Source organism: Equus caballus, chromosome 10 (assembly GCF_041296265.1).
Source record: "Equus caballus isolate H_3958 breed thoroughbred chromosome 10, TB-T2T, whole genome shotgun sequence".
Classification (NCBI taxonomy): domain Eukaryota; kingdom Metazoa; phylum Chordata; class Mammalia; order Perissodactyla; family Equidae; genus Equus; species Equus caballus.
Genome location: NC_091693.1, coordinates 46,744,391 through 46,762,624, shown reverse-complemented (window position 1 = coordinate 46,762,624; position 18,234 = coordinate 46,744,391).

Below are 18,234 nucleotides of genomic sequence, written 5' to 3'. Positions count from 1 at the left end.
AATTTGCTGTTTCCACATTGTTTTTACTTAATAAACCTTGCCGCAATCTAGTGTAAGCTGAGGCACACTCATACCTGATATCTCACTTGGGAGTCTCTGTTCACTGCTCATTCTTGAGCTTTATTCCTAGAAAACGCCAAAAACGTTGGTAAAATGGACTTGCATGACAGTTAGACCTGTTTCTTGATGAGGACGCTGGGAACAACTCAATGGAAGATTTTTATTCAAGTAAGTATATTCTGATTATCATCACCAGTATCATCATCATTCTTTCCTCATTTGTTATGATTTCTGTAAGATTTTGATGAAAATTATCCAGTCAGACTATATTTATCATGTGCAACCATAGCTTCTCTCCTCCAGTGGACAAATGCCCTAGACCCTGAGGTCATGTCATGTCATGGAAGACAACACTACAATAAAAAGGAACCACTACTAATATATGCAATAAACTGGATGGATCTCAAGGGCATTATCCTGAGTGAAAAAACTAATCTAAAAATGTTGCTCCTGTGTGATTCCATTTATATTACAGTCTTGAAATGGCAAAATTATAGAGATGGAGAACATATTAGTGGATTCCAAGAATGAGGGATGGTGGAGGAAAAAGCATTGGGTGTGTCTATAAAGGGATAGCATGAGAGAGATCTTTGTGGTGATGGAATAGTTCTGTATCTTAACTAGGGTGTTGGTTACACAGATATACATATGTGATAAGATGATGTAGAACTATACACACACATTGTATCAATGACAGTCTTCTGATTGTAATATTGTACTATGGCTATGTAACATGTAAACATTGAGGAAACTGGTTAAAGTGTATGTGAGGCTCCTTTCTATGATTTTTGCTACTTCCTGTGAGTCTATAATTATTTTAAAATTAAAAGAGAAAAATACTAGATGTTGCTGAGAGTAGAGACCAATTAGAAGTTTCAAACTGTCAGTAACTAGTTAACTAAACCTATACCTGTCCCATGATCTAGAAATCCCAGTCTTAGCTTTATATCCAAGAGAAGTGAATGCTTATGTCCACCAAAGATGTATCCAAGAATGTTTAGGGTAGGCTTACTCATAAAAGCCAAAAACTAGAAAGAATCCATCAACTGGAGAATAAATAAATAAAATGTAGTGGACTCAAACAATGGGTTATGGGGTGGCAATAAAAACAATCAAACTACTAATATATGCAACAACTTGGATAAATCTCACAGCCATGGTGTTGGGAGAAAGAAGCCAGATACAAAGGAATACATTCTGTATGTAGAGAAGTCAGAATAATGGTTACCTCTGGGATGGTGGGATTAACGAGCAAGAAGCATAAGGACACTTTCTGGAAATGTTCTACATCTTAGACTGCATGGTAGTTACACAAGTGTATATGAATGCAACACTTTATTAAACTGTACATTTCAATTTATATACCTCATTTTATGTATTCTTTGCCTCAGTTAAAAAATGGGGGGAAAATGCAGAGGACTGAACAGTGGTGTAAATCATGACACATCAAAGAAGACAAGATTCCTAAACCGGGTAAGCATCAGGTTCTCCTCCTCTTGCCCTTTTAGTTATGTGTGTGGCACTGATGATAGGACATAGACAAAACTAAGAAGAAATAAAAGAAGATAATCTAATATTGGGGCTAATAAAATCCTGTGAAATTCGTGAGTCAGGATTGAATCAGGGTCCTAACTGGATTTCACAGAATAGTAGATTTTATGTAGTTCACAAAAGCACCTATTTTGATACACACAGAGGTCTTTGTGTCCCTTTCAATTACCCCTGGATCCCTACAAACCACTGGGACTAGATTCAGGAACTGCTGCCAGTAAAATAATATAGATCTGCCAGATTAATAAAAGAGAAAAATCTTCAAGGAAGAAGTAAATCAAAGAAGCATAGTTCTTATTACTTCAAAATTGTGCTAATTCCACAAAAATCATCTGCATTTAATTTAAAACATTGAAATGAGATTTCTTCAAAAAGCAAAACTTTTGGCACTCTTCTTGTCAAGAGGCCTCAGGATGAACAATAGAACAAGCTGAAGTTTGAACTTCTTAGCTTTTATATTGTATTTTAATTATGCTGCTGTTTTTATTTGTGGCTCTTAATATGCTTCTGTCACCATCTCAGAGCACTGGGGAACCCCTCTTGCATCTAATATAGTGCCAATTAAGTCTCTTACTCAGTAACCCAGAACTTCATGGCCTTATGTTGAAGCTGAGGATTACCAGCCTTTTGCAGGGGCATCATTTTTATTGGTTTCATTAAACTGTTTTATTACCTTGCTGAAAAAAGCAACAGGATTATGGCAGCATGGAGGAAACAGTTCATAAACTTGTGTAAAGGTTATCTGCTGTTTGCTTATGTAATCACAGCAGTTTAGGGTAAAAAGTCTCATGGATGGGAGTGATGTCAGCAACATGACGGAGTGAGCAGTTTTCTTTGTCTCTCCCCCTTTGAACTACAACTAATTGGACATTCTCCGGTCAACTAAGGATATCCACACAGCATCTCAGGAGGCCTGAGAGACCCATGTTGCTATACATCGGAAGGTGGATGGACTTCCCCCTGGGAGGAGGTGGAGATAGGTGAAAACTCTCTGACCCCCACCCAGACAGCCTAGTACCTGCAAGCGACTTTCTATCAGCTGACACGCTCAAAGCATCTCCACAGCACCAAGGGTGGGCATGTGCGCACATTGGCAGAGTGATGGTGGAAACAGGTGACTACAGCCATATCTAAGGTCCCTGCGATTGCTCCTTAGCCCAGTGGGAAAACCCACAGTCCCACAGCAGCCACAGGGAAAGCCTCTACTCAGCATTAGCGGAGAGGCCTGGCCCAGTATTCAGAACGCTGGGAGGCTCCATGGCAGGAGAATCCCAGGTGAGGCAGCAACCCACCAGCCACCTCTGACACACAAGCTTCTGCTGTGGCCCCGAGGGGCCAAGGGAGACCCAGTGAGTCCATGTGAGTGGACGGTAGCAAGTTGGAGCCCCAGAGAGCCTGCTCCAAGGTCCAGGGGGGAGAATCCATGGTCCCACAGCAGCCACAGGAAAAGCCTCTACTCAGCATTAGCAGAGAGTCCCCACCCAGCATTCAGAACACTGGGAGGCCCTAGGACAGGAGGAACCCCGCCTGACGCAGCCACCTGCCAGCCGCCTCTAACACGCAAACTCCTGCTCTGGCCCAGAGGGGGCAAAGGAGCCCCAGAGAGACCGTATGACTGGGCAATGGCAAGTTGGAGCCCCAGCAAGACTGCTCCGTGGTCCAGGGGGAAAATCCACAGTCCCGCAGCAGCCACAGGGAAAGCCCCTGTGCAGCCTTAGTGGAGAGGCCCCACCAGGCAATTACAAGGCTGGAAGGCCCTGAGGCAGAAGTAGCACAGCTGGGTCAGCTAACCACAGATTGCAATAGATACCCATAGCTCAGCTGTGGCCCAAAGTGGACAATGAGATCTTGTGGGCCCTGAAGATGGCAGAGCTGCGAGTCTAGGTGAACCTGCTCCCAGCCACTGTGAAAGCCCATAACACTGCTGCAGACCGTAAGGAGAGAGCGCATCTAGGCAGTCTATGACAGTAGGCACCAGCAACATGAGGTCCCCTGGCAATTGTCCCCACAGCAGATGAGAAACCCCACAGGGCCACTGTGACCACAAGGAGGGACCAAAGTCTGGTCAGCAACAGCTGACAGGGATCCTGGTCAGTGCAGATTACACAGCTGCTCCCCACCTCACTCCAGTAGCAGCAAGTGCAAGCAGTAACTAAATTCTATCTCTATGAGGAGGCACAAATCCACACCATCAAGCAGTATGAAAAAATATATTAAATCTCCAGAACAGAAGGAAAATGATGAGTACCCAGAAAACAATGCCAAAGACTCTGAAATCTATAACCTAAATGACAATGAATTCAAAATAGACATCATTAAAAAACTCAATGAGATAAAAGAGAATACAGATAGACAACTCAACGAGTTCAGGAGCTATGTCACAAAAGAGCTTGATGCTATAAAGAAGAACCAATCAGAAATTTTGGAGATGAAGAACACAATGGAGGAGATTAAGGAAAATCTTGACTTTCTGATCAGTACGGTTGATAATATGGAAGGCAGAATTAGCAATTTGGAAGATAGGAATGTATAAATGCTGCAGATAGAGGAGGAGAGAGAACTAAGACTAAAAAGAAATGAAGAAACTCTCTGAGAAATATCCGACTCAATTAGGAAATGCAACATAAGGATTATAGGTATTCAAGAGGGAAAAGAGAAGAATGGGGCAGAAAGCCTGTTCAAAGAAATAATGGCTGAGAACTTCCCAAACCTGGGGAGAGAGACAGAATTCCAGGTGACAGAAGCTAATAGATCTCCAAACTTTATCAATGTAAAAAGACACACCACAAGGCATATAGTAGTGAAGCTTGCAAAAGTCAGTGACAAAAAGAAAATACTAACAGCAGCAAGGCAGAAGAAAATAATCTACAAAGGAACCCCCATAAGGCTGTCAGCAGATTTCTCAGCAGACATCTTACAGGCTAGAAGAGAGTGGAATGATATATTCAAAACTCTGAAGCACAAAAACTTGAAGACAAGAATACTCTATCCAGCAAAAATATACTTCAAATATGATGGAGAAATAAAAACTTTCCCAGATAAACAAAAGTTAAGGGAGTTCATTGCCACAAGACCTCCCCTACAAGAAACACTCAGGAAGACCCTAATACCTGAAAAAACAAAAAAAAGGAAAGGGGTTACAAAACCCAGAGCAAAGGAGATAAGTAGAAAGACAAAATCAGAAAGTTGCAGCTCTCCATCAGAACAGGTTAGCAAAGGCTAAGTGTAACATTAAAGATAAAAGGAAGGGAAACACCAAGAATAAATATAATCTTGTCATTTTAACCACAAACTCACAACACAAGAAGGAAAAAAAATCTGACAATAACAACCTAGAAGGGGAAGAGGGAAGGGATGGAACGGCTTAATCTAAGGAAATAGGCTATCAGAAAATGGACTATCTCATCTATGAGATGTTTTATACAAACCACATGGTAACCACTAAACAAATACCAAGAATAAAGACAGAAATTACAAATAAGAAGAAAGCCAATATAGAAATCTACCTACCTGAATTGGTAGTCCAAAAATCATGGGACAAGAAACAAAGGAAATGCAAGAGAACCAGAAAACAAGAGATAAAATGGCAGTGTTAAGCATCCATTTTCTACAATGGAGAAAAGAAAGTCTCTTCAACAAATGGTGCTAGGAAAACTGGACAGCCCCATGTAAAAGAATGAAAATTGACCATTCTTTTTCACCATTCACAAAAATAAACTCCAAATGGATCAAAGACCTAAAGATTAGACCTGAAACAATAAGTCTTCTAGAAGAAAATATAGGCAGTACACTCTTTAACATCAGTATCAAAAGGATCTTTTTGGACACCATATCTCCTCAGACAAGGGGAACAATAGAAAGAATAAACAAATGGGACTTCATCAGACTAAAGAGCTTCTTCAAGGCAAGGGAAAACCAGATTGAAACAAAAAAAAAAAACCCCACTAGTTGGGAAAAAATATTTATAAGTTATATATTTGACAAAGGGTTAATCTCCATAATATATAAAGAACTCACACAGCTCAACAACAAAAAATCAAACAACCTGATCAAAAAATGGGCAGGGGACATGAACAGACATTTCTCCAAAGAAGACAGATGGATGGCCAATAGACACATGAAAAGATGCTCATCATTACTAATCATCAGGGAAACGCAAATCAAAACTACACTAAGATATCACCTTACACCTGTTAGAATGGCAAAAATAACCAAAACAAAAAGTGACAAATGTTGGAGAGGTTGTGGAGAAAAAGGAACCCTCATACACTGGTGGTGGGAATGCAAACTGGTGCAGCCACTATGGAAAACAGTATGGAGATTTCTCAAAAAATTAAAAATAGAACTACCATACGATCCAGCTATCCCACTACTGGATATCTATCCAGAGAGCTTGAAGTCAGCAATTCCAAAAGTCCCATGCACCCCTATGTTCATCACAGAATTATTTACAATAGCCAAGATGTGGAAGCAACCTAAGTGCCCATCAACTGATGATTGGATAAAGAAGATATGGTGCATATATACAATGGAATACTACTCAGCCATAAAAAACGATAAAATCATCCCATTCACAAAAACATGGATGGATCTCGAGGGTATTATGTTAAGTGAAATAAGCCAGATAGAGAAAGACGAACTCTGTATGACTCCACTCATAGGTGGAAGTTAAACATATAGACAAAGAGAACTGATTGGTGGTTACCAGGGGATAGGGGGGTGGGGAGAGTACACAAAGGGTGAAGTGGTGTACCTGCAACATGACTGACAATAATATACAACTGAAATTCCACAAGGTTGTAAACTATCATAATCTTAATAAGAAGTTAAAAAAAAAAATCTCATTGTGTTTAAGCGTAACCGAAACAGCATTTCTGTGACCCCAGCCCTCTCAAATTCCTCTAGGAGTCCCTAGACGGTGTCTTCCCTGGGCACATGAAGCAGTTCTTTGGGCCTCCATGAGACAGTTCCCATTTTCTTCCTTTCCAGACTGACTCCCTTAGGCCTTTTGCTGAAGCCAGTGGGACGGGGCCCGTGATGCTTGTGGAGTGGCAGTTGCACATCCTCCCCTGCTTGCTCGCTATTCCACTTGTGTATCAGTCTGGCAGTGTATGCCTCAATATAGTTCAATTACATCCTTTTTTTAATGCCACTTTACAGAAGACCTGAAGAAATAAGATCTGGCACCCTAAAAATATCAGCATTTTAGTGCAGTGAAAATACCCTCTATAATACCGTAATGATGGACACATGCCATTACCCATTTGTCCAAACCCATACAACACCAAGAGTGAACTTTAATGTGAACTGTGAACTGTGGGTGATTATGATGGGTCAACGTAGGTTCAACAATTGTAACAAATGTGCTACTCTGGCAGGAGATGTCGATTATAGGGAAGGCTATGCGTGTGTGGGGATGAGGGGTATATAGGAAATCTCTGTACCTTCTGCTCAATTTTGCTGCGAACCTCAAACTGATCTAAAAAAATAGTCAATAAAAAATATAAAATTTAGTTAATAAAATAGGTGAGATTTTTATTATTACTTAGTTTTTACTGTCACTTTTATGAAAGCTTCTCTTCTAAGTACTCAGGTTGAACTAGCTGATGATATGGTCCCTACACAATCCACAAAATTCCCTTCCCGGCTGTCCTGGTCCACTGTCCTTGAAGTAAATTTGTGCATATCAACTTTACTTCCCTTAGTGTGAATTCTTCATAGGATGCTCCGAGGGGCCATGTGCAAATAAAACACAAGTGAACCAATCCTCGTGCAGACAGGTCAAAATGACACCCCTAACACACCTCTATGCTCATCTGGTTCTCAGACATTTGTCCAATCTCACCAAAGTGAAGGGAAGCTGCCGGGTTCTCACCTACCAGCGTGGGACACAATTCATGTAGAGACTGTGAAGGAAATCTGCTTTGGGCTGTTTGGGTCTTTATTTCAAGATTCTATCTCAGAGTACCAAATTTTAAAAGAGGACAAAATTGGTCCCAATTTCATAAAATGTATTACCTCAACACCTCTGTCCTTATGGCTTTTTGGTATTATTTCCTATAGAAAAGGTCACCATCTTTTCATTTCAATTGTTTAGTACTTAATCCTTGCATTTCCCTCAACTTCCACCCTCAAGGACCAGTTAAATGTCTTCCTGACTGAGCTCTGCTGGCCGAGAGCTCACTCAATAGTGGAGAGAAGTCTAATGTTAGTGAGAAGAACACACCCTGAGAGACAGGGAGGGAGTAGGATCAGCAACTTACAAATAGATTTCATGATGAGGAGCTGAGAGGCATTTCTCCATCATACTGTGTGTGCCCAAAGCTGAAAAACAGAAATCACTAATTTATTCTTCCTTGCAACTTTCTGTAGCCAGAGAGCCTGCAAACTTACCTCCTATATGCCTAGCGATTTTTTTCTCACTAAAGTGTGTATATGTGACCAGAAACTAGTAAACACCATTTCCATTTTATAATTAATTCCAGGAGCTAATTTGTTTTCAATAAGAGTTTGTTTAATTCTGTTTCTTGCAAAGAAGCATTGCCATGGAGCATCCTTTCATGATTATATTGGTCCTTTCTCTCTGGTGCAAAGAAAAATCCCTGCAGGCTGCAATGTAACAGGCAACAAGAACATCACAGATGTTAGTGGGTTTGTGATCAGGTATCTGCTGACATTTTCAGTGTGTGCTGTCTCCTCCAGGACCTGCACCAGGGCTTTCTGCCTTCAGAAAGTAAAACCCATCCATTTTCCTTCTCTAAGATAAATGTCGATGATTTGTTCACACTTCCCAGAACTAACGTTGTGTAGGGTACAAGGTCTTTGAAACCTCTTCAGAGATTTACGGTTCCTTAGAACCGGGAAAAACTTTTAAGGTCGTCCAAATCATTTTACAGACCCGGGGAGTTTGTGTGACTGGTTTGAGGCCACCCAGGCTACTGGTGGCAAAGCCAGTGCAAGTCCAGTGCTCCTAACAGCTGGTCCTATGTTTAAATATATTTGGATTTTGTCCTGTCCTAAAAGAAGCATTCCTTACAGCGTTGAACCTCCCATCTCTCACTTCCTCCTTTAATGCGCAGAAAGCAGTAGCAGATTTTGCAAGAACAGCCTATAGAAAGTGCCTGGAGCACAAGGTGAGGAGCCCTGGGTATCAACCTGTCTTGGTTGATTGTGATTATATTCATGTGATTTCAGCTAGTTTTGACCTTTGTGAGTACTGAGGATTAAGTTGGTACAGTACCTTATCTACAGGATTACGGTGGGGTCATCATTGGGAAAATAGGTTGCAAAGATAGACAGGTACACTAGCATTCTGTTATTATGGTTCACTCTTATATCTATACTTCTAAAAGAAAAGCATTTCTGTGTTTAAGATATGCAGCATTGATTTATTAGAATGTGAAACCAGTACTGCTTTTAGATCAGTTACTTACACAAGCATCGGGTTCTTAGGAAATCCCTAAGCTTAGAAAGGCAAGAGAGGAGGGCTAGGACTATTGCTTTCATTACAGCATCTGCATTTCTTTCAAGAGTTGGACCTTCCCTGTGATTGGGGAGATACCTCTTCTTTTTAGCTATACTATTCTCCACACACTGCTTATTCTGGTTTTCACTCCAAGGCTTGGTCCCCATTGCCAGAGATGTAAAGAATCCATGCATACATTAGATGCATACATCAGTGTTGGGCATGGCACACATGTTAGAATCTGACAATGGTATCTCCCAACCAAATAAAAATGGGAGACAAGAAATATATCGCAGTAAGGTATGAGAATTGTGACACTTAAACAAGGGGTACAAGAAATTCTAAGTCCAAATTGAATAACAAATCCCAAGAATGGCCAATAGATAAGTTAAAAAAGGAGACACTGAGGCCCTATATGTAACCCATTATAGCAAATTGAAAAGATGACCTCCAAGAGCCTGAGACATCACTATAAGCACAGATTGTCAATTTTATCAATAACTGGATCACTCTGTAGTTGACGTAAATGACTCTAAGGATACCTTTAATTGACTTTTACTCCATATCAAAGGGAAAGTTAATACCATTTAAACCGTTTTGAGACCCATGGACTGAAGCATAAAGATGATTATTTGTTTAAATGCTACCATGTCACCTTCTTAAACTGTCCTAGAATACCATAAATGATAGTACATTAGCATTCTTGATACACACTGTATATTCAGTTCAGATTTGGCAGTGAATTCTATTCTTATTCAGTATATACTTGAATAAGATTTCTTTGGGACACAGCTAGCTGTCAAATGTATTCTGATTGGATTAGAATCTGATATGAAAAGACTTCAGCTGAATAATATTGTTCAGAAGTCTTGGCTATATTAACAGTAGTTTGCATTTTAATAGAAATTTCAAGGAAATTTGGTCTCGGCTGTCCTGAAGAGGCATCATAATGTTCCGAAAAGCAATAGTTTCCTTAACAAAAATACAATCCTAGGTGGGGAGGTAGGACTCAGTGGTTCATACACCAATTTCAAATATCAGCCTTGCTATGAATCTGTTTTATGAAAAATATCGTTCATCGCAGACTTCAGTCTTCTCTAAGCCCTCATCCTTTTTCTGACATCATTGGCCTATTTGTGCACAGCACATATTCATTCAGAAACTCCAGTGACATATTCTTTTTTTTTCTTCTCTGTATCTTTAAATTTAACAGAGACTAGAAAGCAGAATCTTTCTGGGTATTTAATCCATATATGTCCCTTTTATCTTTCAAAAAATCATGTTTAGCATAAGATTTTTATATTTTGTTATTATTAAGGGGTTCCTAGGTAAAAATGTGAATATTGAAAATTACGTTAATAGAGAGCTTTGTTATAAATGCGTAAAGAATGAGACTCACTGTATCAGCTAATTATTGCTGCATAATAAATCACCTCAAAACTTAGTGGCTTAAAACAACAAACGTTTATTATCCCACAGTTTCTGTGGGTCAGGAATCCAGATGCACCTTAGTTGAGTCCTCTGGCTCAGGGTGTCTGACAAGGCTGCAGTCAAGGCGACAAACAGGGCTGCCTTCATCTCGTAGCCTGACTGGGTAAAGGTCTCCTTCCGGCCTCACTCCTGTGATTGTTGCAGGATTCAGTTCCTCACGCCTTCAGTGGGACTAAAGGCTTCAGTTCTTCATCGGCTGTTGGTAAGAGACCACCCTTGTTCCTTGCCATGAGTCCTCTCCAACACAGCAATTTGCTTCATCGAAGTGTGCAAGTAAGAAAAGTCAGAGAAAGAGAGAAAGCATGTAAGTAAGACGGAAGTCACAATCTTTTTTAACCTAGTCCCAGAAGTAGCATCCCATCACGTTTGTCATATTCTATTCATCAGAAGCCAGTCACTATGTCCAGCCATACTCAAGGGGAAGGGATCACACAAGGATGGGAATAACAAGGAAGTGGGGATGCTTGGAGCCATTGTAGAAGCTGCCTACCACACCCACGTACGCAGGCATGGAATCCCAGTAGACTCAGCCATTTGGGATATAGTCACAAGAGCTACAGCCTACAAAAGAAGCAGCAAAGCAGATAGGTCTTCCAAAGCCTTTGCCCTTTTTGACAAACAGATTAAGTTACCCTAAAATCCATAAGGAAAAACAGCCAAATTAACTTGAAAAAATGGTAAGAATTAAGCTTATTGATTTTACAAGTGCAGGGTTTCCCAAGAAAAGTTCAGTTGTAGTTATTAGAGGTGAGAGATTCAAGATGATAGGGAGAAAAGGAATGCCAAAAGCTGATACATTGGACAGGGTTAGGTGGTGACAATTGAAGAATTGGCAGAGATTCATTCAATTACCAATGATATTGCTACCTGAGGCACTTCATGTAGAGACAAAGAGAAACATTACCAGAGGGCATCAGGCCAGCATATGATGTCCCTCTGTGAAGCCGGGTACCTGAGGGGTACTGCAGATATTAAACCAATATGCTGTTTTTCCTGTTTAACTTGAGGGGTGACTCAGGGGTCTCAAGGATTTGTGAGTTTGTTTTGCAGAAGAAACAGAATGACTTTGCGGAGGTTGTGATCACAGAATGGTCAGCCCTCGGCAGCCATTGAGGCCCAGAAGTCAGATTGCCCAGGGGCTTATCTAAAGTGACCCCTTTGTTTCCCTGAAAGTCCTCCTGCCAAGCCCCTTAGCTCTATAAAACCCCCCTGCTTTCTGTTCTTGGGGAGGTAGATTTGAGTGAACCCAGGCTCCCACCTACTCATTTTGGACAATGTGAATAAGTCTTTGTCCATCTCCAAGCACCGATGTCTCACTGTTTGGCTCCCTGTGCATCAGGCACATGAACTTGAGATTCAGAGGTTCGGTGTCATCAGGGGATCAAACCATGATAGTGTAAGACAGAGGAACTCCTTTGTATGTCCTCTTGAATGACAGCACAACAAACAGATGGTGAGTAAGAGTGCCTACCCAGCAAGGCGTATGCTCTCTGCACTGTTAATAGAGTTCTCTGCCATCAAGGATAGTGGGAAATAAATTCGCAGGTAAGCTACAATCTTGATTTTAATTTGGAGTTTTATTTCAATTGCTTCATTGGCTGAATCTTTCACCAGAATTTCCAGGAAGGCAATAAACTAGGAAGTGTGTGAGATACAGGTATAACCAAGAGCCTGCTCTGAAAGAGCACAGTCTTTAAGGAAAGAAAGCTATGTTTCCAGCAGACCCCAATACAAGGCACAATGGTGACAAATGCTGCACCTCGACAAATACTGCAGCCCTGCTCCTCAAAGTAGGTCCAAGGTCCAGCAGCACAGGCACCCACTGGGAGTTTATTAGAAATGCAGAATCTCAGCTCCGTTCCAGAACTACTGAGTCAGAATCTGCATGGTAACAAGATCCCTGGGGGACCTGATGCACAGTAAAATCTGAGAAACACTGCTCTAATGGAACTTCGAGAAGTTTTGAGAGAACCATGGAGAGGGAGACTAAGGTCAACAAGAGAAATTAGAGTATTTCATAGAGAAGGTGTCATTTGAGCTGAAACTCATGAGATGCATATGATTTCAACGTGAAGAAAAGACTTTTTTTATGGGAAAAAAAGTCAAAGCATTGACGATAGTCTGGTGCGGGAAAGTGGACTGTTTGCTTGAGGAAAGAAAAAGGAACACACTGTTAAATTGAAGCCAGATTACAAAGGGCTTTGAGTACTTGCTAAGGCGTTTTTACTTGATTCTGTTGGCAATAGAGACACGCTGGGAATTTCCAAGCAGAGCACAATAGCAATAATTATATAGTGGTAGTGTGGAAGATGTATTGGCATGAGGAATGCCAACGACATGCCAGTTGCGAGTGATTAACATAGAAAGCCACAGAGTTGGAAGCTATACTTCAGGGATGAGGTTATGCAACCTTGAAATTCTAGCGCCATAGTAGGGAAATAAAGAAGTAACAGAAGTCAGAGACATTTCAGAAGTAGAATCCATAGCTCTTTCTTTTCTTTCCTTTTTTAGGAGGAAGATTAGCCCTGAGCTAACATCCATGCACATCTTCCTCAACTTTATGTGTTGGACGCCTACCACAGCATGGCTTGACAAGCGGCGCATAGGTCCACGCTGGGATCTAACTGGTGAATCCTGGGCCACGGAAGCAGAATACGTGAACTTAACCACCATGCCACCAGGCCAGCCTGGGAATCCACAGCTCTTGGTGAGCCCTACAGGCTTTACGCCTGAGTGATGGGGAGAAAAATGAAGTCATTCAGGGAGATGAATTCATGGAAACATGAGTAGATTTTGACAGGAGGAAGACGAATTTGTCTTTGGCCATGAGATAGTTGCTGACAATTCTGAGAATATCAGCCATATGACAACCTTTCATGCTCCCTTCATGACCACTATAACCTTTCTGGTTTTACAACTCTCAGTCTTTTCACTGTCTTCCTCTGAGGATTCCAGCCAGATGCCTGAAGAAGTCAGTGCACCTTAATCCAATCATAAAGGTCTTATCCTTTTCTTCTAGTTCAAGGTGCCCACATGGAAGAAATCTTTTAATAAGCAAATTACATCCTTGTAATTGCTTAGAAAGCTCTTGACTCCAATTTCATGTTGGATGAATTAAATGACAGGAATCCTTTTCAGTAGAGAGTCTGGAAAAATTGATTGTGTCAGATCTCAGGAAAGAATGAAAAAAGTGTTAAAAGAATGGTAGCTATTACCCTGATTGCAAAGAGGGAGAGAATCTTCACATAATTTCACAAGGAAAGAAATCAACAACTCTTCTTTAAGGTAGCCCAAAACTTCTTCACTGATTAAAAATGATAGGGCAATCAGGTTCCAATTGAAAAGAACATTTTTCTCGCTTACTTCATAACTTCATTACCTTTCTGATGAATTATTGCTTTTAGCATCATTATTTTACCGTTTGTCATTGAACATTCTTGTGGACTGCTTTGTTTTATGGTATAGTCCCCCATAAGAGCCCTGAAATGCAGATCCTTCTATATATTAGCAAGTTTAGATGTCTTCAAAGATGGCAGGGGTTGTTGCTAAATTAATCACAGAGTAAGTCTGGGTTGAAAGCATGACAACAGTAACAATGTATCCCAAAGGGTCATCTGGGTGACATACGACATGACAGGAAAAGGTTTTTACTAAAATTAACAAGGCCAGATTCCTCTGTATGTTGGATAGCAGTTAAAATTAATGGAGGCTGCAGTCACAATTCAGTTCCACTCCAATGAAGCTATCTCAAACAAGAGCATCAAAAATGACAAGTGAAGCTTTCCTCCAGTCCTAGAGAAGGACATGCATCCTCCTGGTCAAGATTAACCCTTCCACCTGTATTCTTGTTACTACTCTTCCTTAACCTTCTTCCAGAATTTTCCCTTCATCAATTTGTTAAGTGAGCAGTGTTGATCAAAGGACGTTTGTATGGTATTGTGTTGTGTTGTAATGTGTTGTATTGTATTCATTGTATGAGAAAATATATCAAGGTTAGTTAATAGAAATAAAATGAGTTTATGATAATTTTAGGGAAAAATGCAGTTCAACTATATATATGTATCTCCTTATATATGACCATAAGAATGGTGTGAGATAAAAGTAAAACACATTTAGGATTTGACCAAATGAAGCAGAAGATACAACCGAGATTAAACTGAGCATTCTCACTCTAGATTACCTCAGAAATGGGCCCTCTTCTCATGTTAATAACATTATAATGAGAACAACATCATGCAAATAAACAGTAGCTAGGGGGCAAAGTAGTACTTGGAATACTACCTCACCCTGAGAAGGAGGTGTTTGGAGCATATGAGAAGAGTTTGAACAGCCAGTAAATGATGAAGTGATAAACTAAAGAATTCGGATTATGTTTTCAAAAACGTTAAACTGAACCCAAATATGAAATATCTTCTGTTTATTTCCCAATTATTTTGGTAACGGTCTGAGCAAATATCTTAATGTTTGTGGAGCTATAATTTTTGATGTCTTTTTGTTTCTATACATTGGCATTGTTTTCTGGAAGGGACTTTGGCTGGAAAGCAGAAAAGCTTAATGTGAAAGATGACATGAGTGAAGCTGTATTACAACAGAGCCAGAGGAGCCATTTCAGAGGAATTGCCTTGCAATGTCTTGTTTTCTTTGTCTTCTAAACAGGTCCAAACCACCAACATTCCAAGAAGTCAGTCAGGACAAAAATATCCTGTTTGTGAGGAATGATGAAACTGGACTTTGCTGATGACCAAATCTCAAGCCATTCTATGAAGTATAATCTTAGCCTTACCTCTTCTAACATCAATGGACTCTTCTTGAATACAACTTACCTCATCTTCCTCCCTTTTTCCCATAAAAACTCTAAGCCCCTCTCCTATAATCAGGTATATTTGGATTTATATCTGAATCTGTTCTCCCTGAATTGCAATTCTTTGATGCCAAATAAACACTTTGCCTCTTAAACTGGGTTCTGTTTTTGTTGGGTGACATTGACATTAGTTTCCTGGTGGCCCATGAAAGAGGGCTGGGAGTTAACTAAGGGTAGCAGTGTTCTGTTGGTATTGCTCTCCCGGTCCCTTGGCTGTCTGCTAGGAACACTGAGACCACCAAGGGAAGGAGTGGAAGTAGGCACTGGATGCCTTACTAAAACTAGACTTCCACCTGGGTCGCTGGTGACCATCATAATCTAGAAGGTGGCATTTTAGGCAGGTGATAGAGAAGTTGCTAATTGGCATTCAAAATGAGGCACAAAGAGTGATTCTAGGGAGAGTCAGATGGATAACTGGGTTCACAGTTGAGTTATAAACAGAAGAAAGCAAATAAGTATAGTAGGTGGATATTTAGGTGTGAGTCCACTTGGACATATCTATTTGAACTGTACCCTTAAGAAAGAGAAATTGAACAGGATTGGGGGGGTCAGAGGTACATGCACGTGTATGAAACTCTATTTAACCAAAGGCATCTTAAGGGACTGCTCAGCCTCTGACAGATTCCTGGGTCATTTTTTTTTTCTCCTTTAGAGGAAAAACAAAAAGATTTCTAATGCTGCTTATTTAATTGTACTTCTCTATGGAAATGCTAAGTGTAATAGTTTAATAATAATCCTTAATTCTAATTTCCTTATTACGTAAATAATTCATAAGTTAGTTAATTCTCGCAACATCCCTTTTTTTTTTTTTAAAGATTTAATTTTTTCCTTTTTCTCCCTGAAGCCCCCTGGTACATAGTTGTATATTCTTCATTGTGGGTCCTTCAAGTTGTGGCATGTGGGACGCTGCCTCAGCATGGTTTGATGAGCAGTGCCATGTCCACGCCCAGGATTCAAACCAAGGAAACACTGGACCGCCTGCAGTGGAGCGCGCGAACTCAACCACTCAGCCACGGGGCCAGCCCCCTCACAACATCCCTTTTTATGTCGAGTCTCAAATGACTAAGAGGAGAGCCAAACAGAGGAAGATTTCTATGTCGAGAATCCCTTTCAGACTACATCCATATACTTTACACCTTGCCCCTCAGTCTCCCCTAAAACTCAGTAACAGGTTACTCACGATGATAAATATCTGATAAGGAGCAGAAGATAGGAATTCTTGGGTAACCTTGAATCACAGTTACCTCATTTTTAAAATGAGTTTTGGCAGCTGCAAAATCCGAGAGGTTTTTTGGAGGAGCCTCTCTTGCTGCTGCAGAGCGAAGGGAACAGAGGACAGTGGTTGGAGCTCCAGACTCCACAGCACTTCAATCAGGGCATCAGTGTATCATCTGTGACACATATTAAGGTTCCACGTTAGATTATTCAGAGGAATGCAATAAGTAATATGTACCACAACTGACCATGTTCTGGGCTATAAAGCATATCTTAATAAAGCTCAAATTACCGAAAACATGCAGAGGATATTCTCTGGTGAAAATGTGATTAAGCTAAGAAGCAACAAAAAGCACATAATGAGAAAGTCCTCATATGTTTGACACTTAAGAAATTCATTCCTAAATAAGCATTGTGACAAATAAAAAGCATTCAATAGATTTTTAAGAAATATGTTGAACTAAAATATAATAAAAATATCATGTCAAAATTTGTGAGACTCCATGCAAGCCATGGTTAGAGGAAAATGTATAGCCTTAAATGCATATGTAATAAAAGACAAAAGGCTGAAATCAAAGATCTAAGCATTTGTCTCAAGACCTTTATAAAGAGACCGTTAAACTAAACCCAAACAGGATAGAAAGAACTGATGAAGATAAGCAGAAATGAGTGAAATACAAAATAACAAAGATAAAGTGAAAAGTTTATTCTAGTAAAATTGCTAAATTCCTAGTAGGACTGATAAGATAAAAGAAAGAAGACACAATTAAACAATGCAGAAATGAAAAAGGAGACACTCTTACCCACCCTGCATATAATGAAATGATAATAAGAGGATATTGTCAACAAGTTATACAATAAATTTTAAATTTAGAAGAAATTGAAATATTTCTATAACGAAATGACTGATCAAAACTGACAGAAGAAATAGAAAATCTGAAAAGTCGTATTTATTTTTTTAATTAGATCTGAAATTCAAATTTTTTCTACAAAAAAGTTCTAGGCATAGGTATCTTTACCCACAAATTCTGCAAATATGTAAGGAAGAAAAAAACCAATCTGAATAAATTCTCTCAGAGAATTGAAAAGAAAAGAACACTTTCTAATTCTTTTCAGAGTATATTATTGATAGAAAAGCTTGACAAGAAGATTATGAAAAATTAGCATTTTTAAAAGGCCAGCCACGGACTGGAAGAAAATATTTGCAGTACATATACCCCTCATATCTATACCCCTATCCATAGACAGAATACATTAAAAATCCCTTAAAAAACAATAGGAAAAAGACAATTCAATAGAAAAATTCAGCAGACACTTCACAAAGAGTATATCTAAATGATCTATAAACATGGAAAAGTGCTCAATCTCATCAGTTATCAGGGAAATGAAAATTAAAACCAAAGGAAGTTATCGCTATCACCAGAATGGCAAAAGTGAGAATGATTGACAATATCAAACGTCAATGAGGATCTGAAGCAATGGAATTCTCGTACAGTGTTGACAGGAGGGTGAATCTGGCAAGGCCACTCTGTATTAATTATATGTTGCCATAAAAGTGCTGATAACAACCACAAAACCTCAGTGATACACA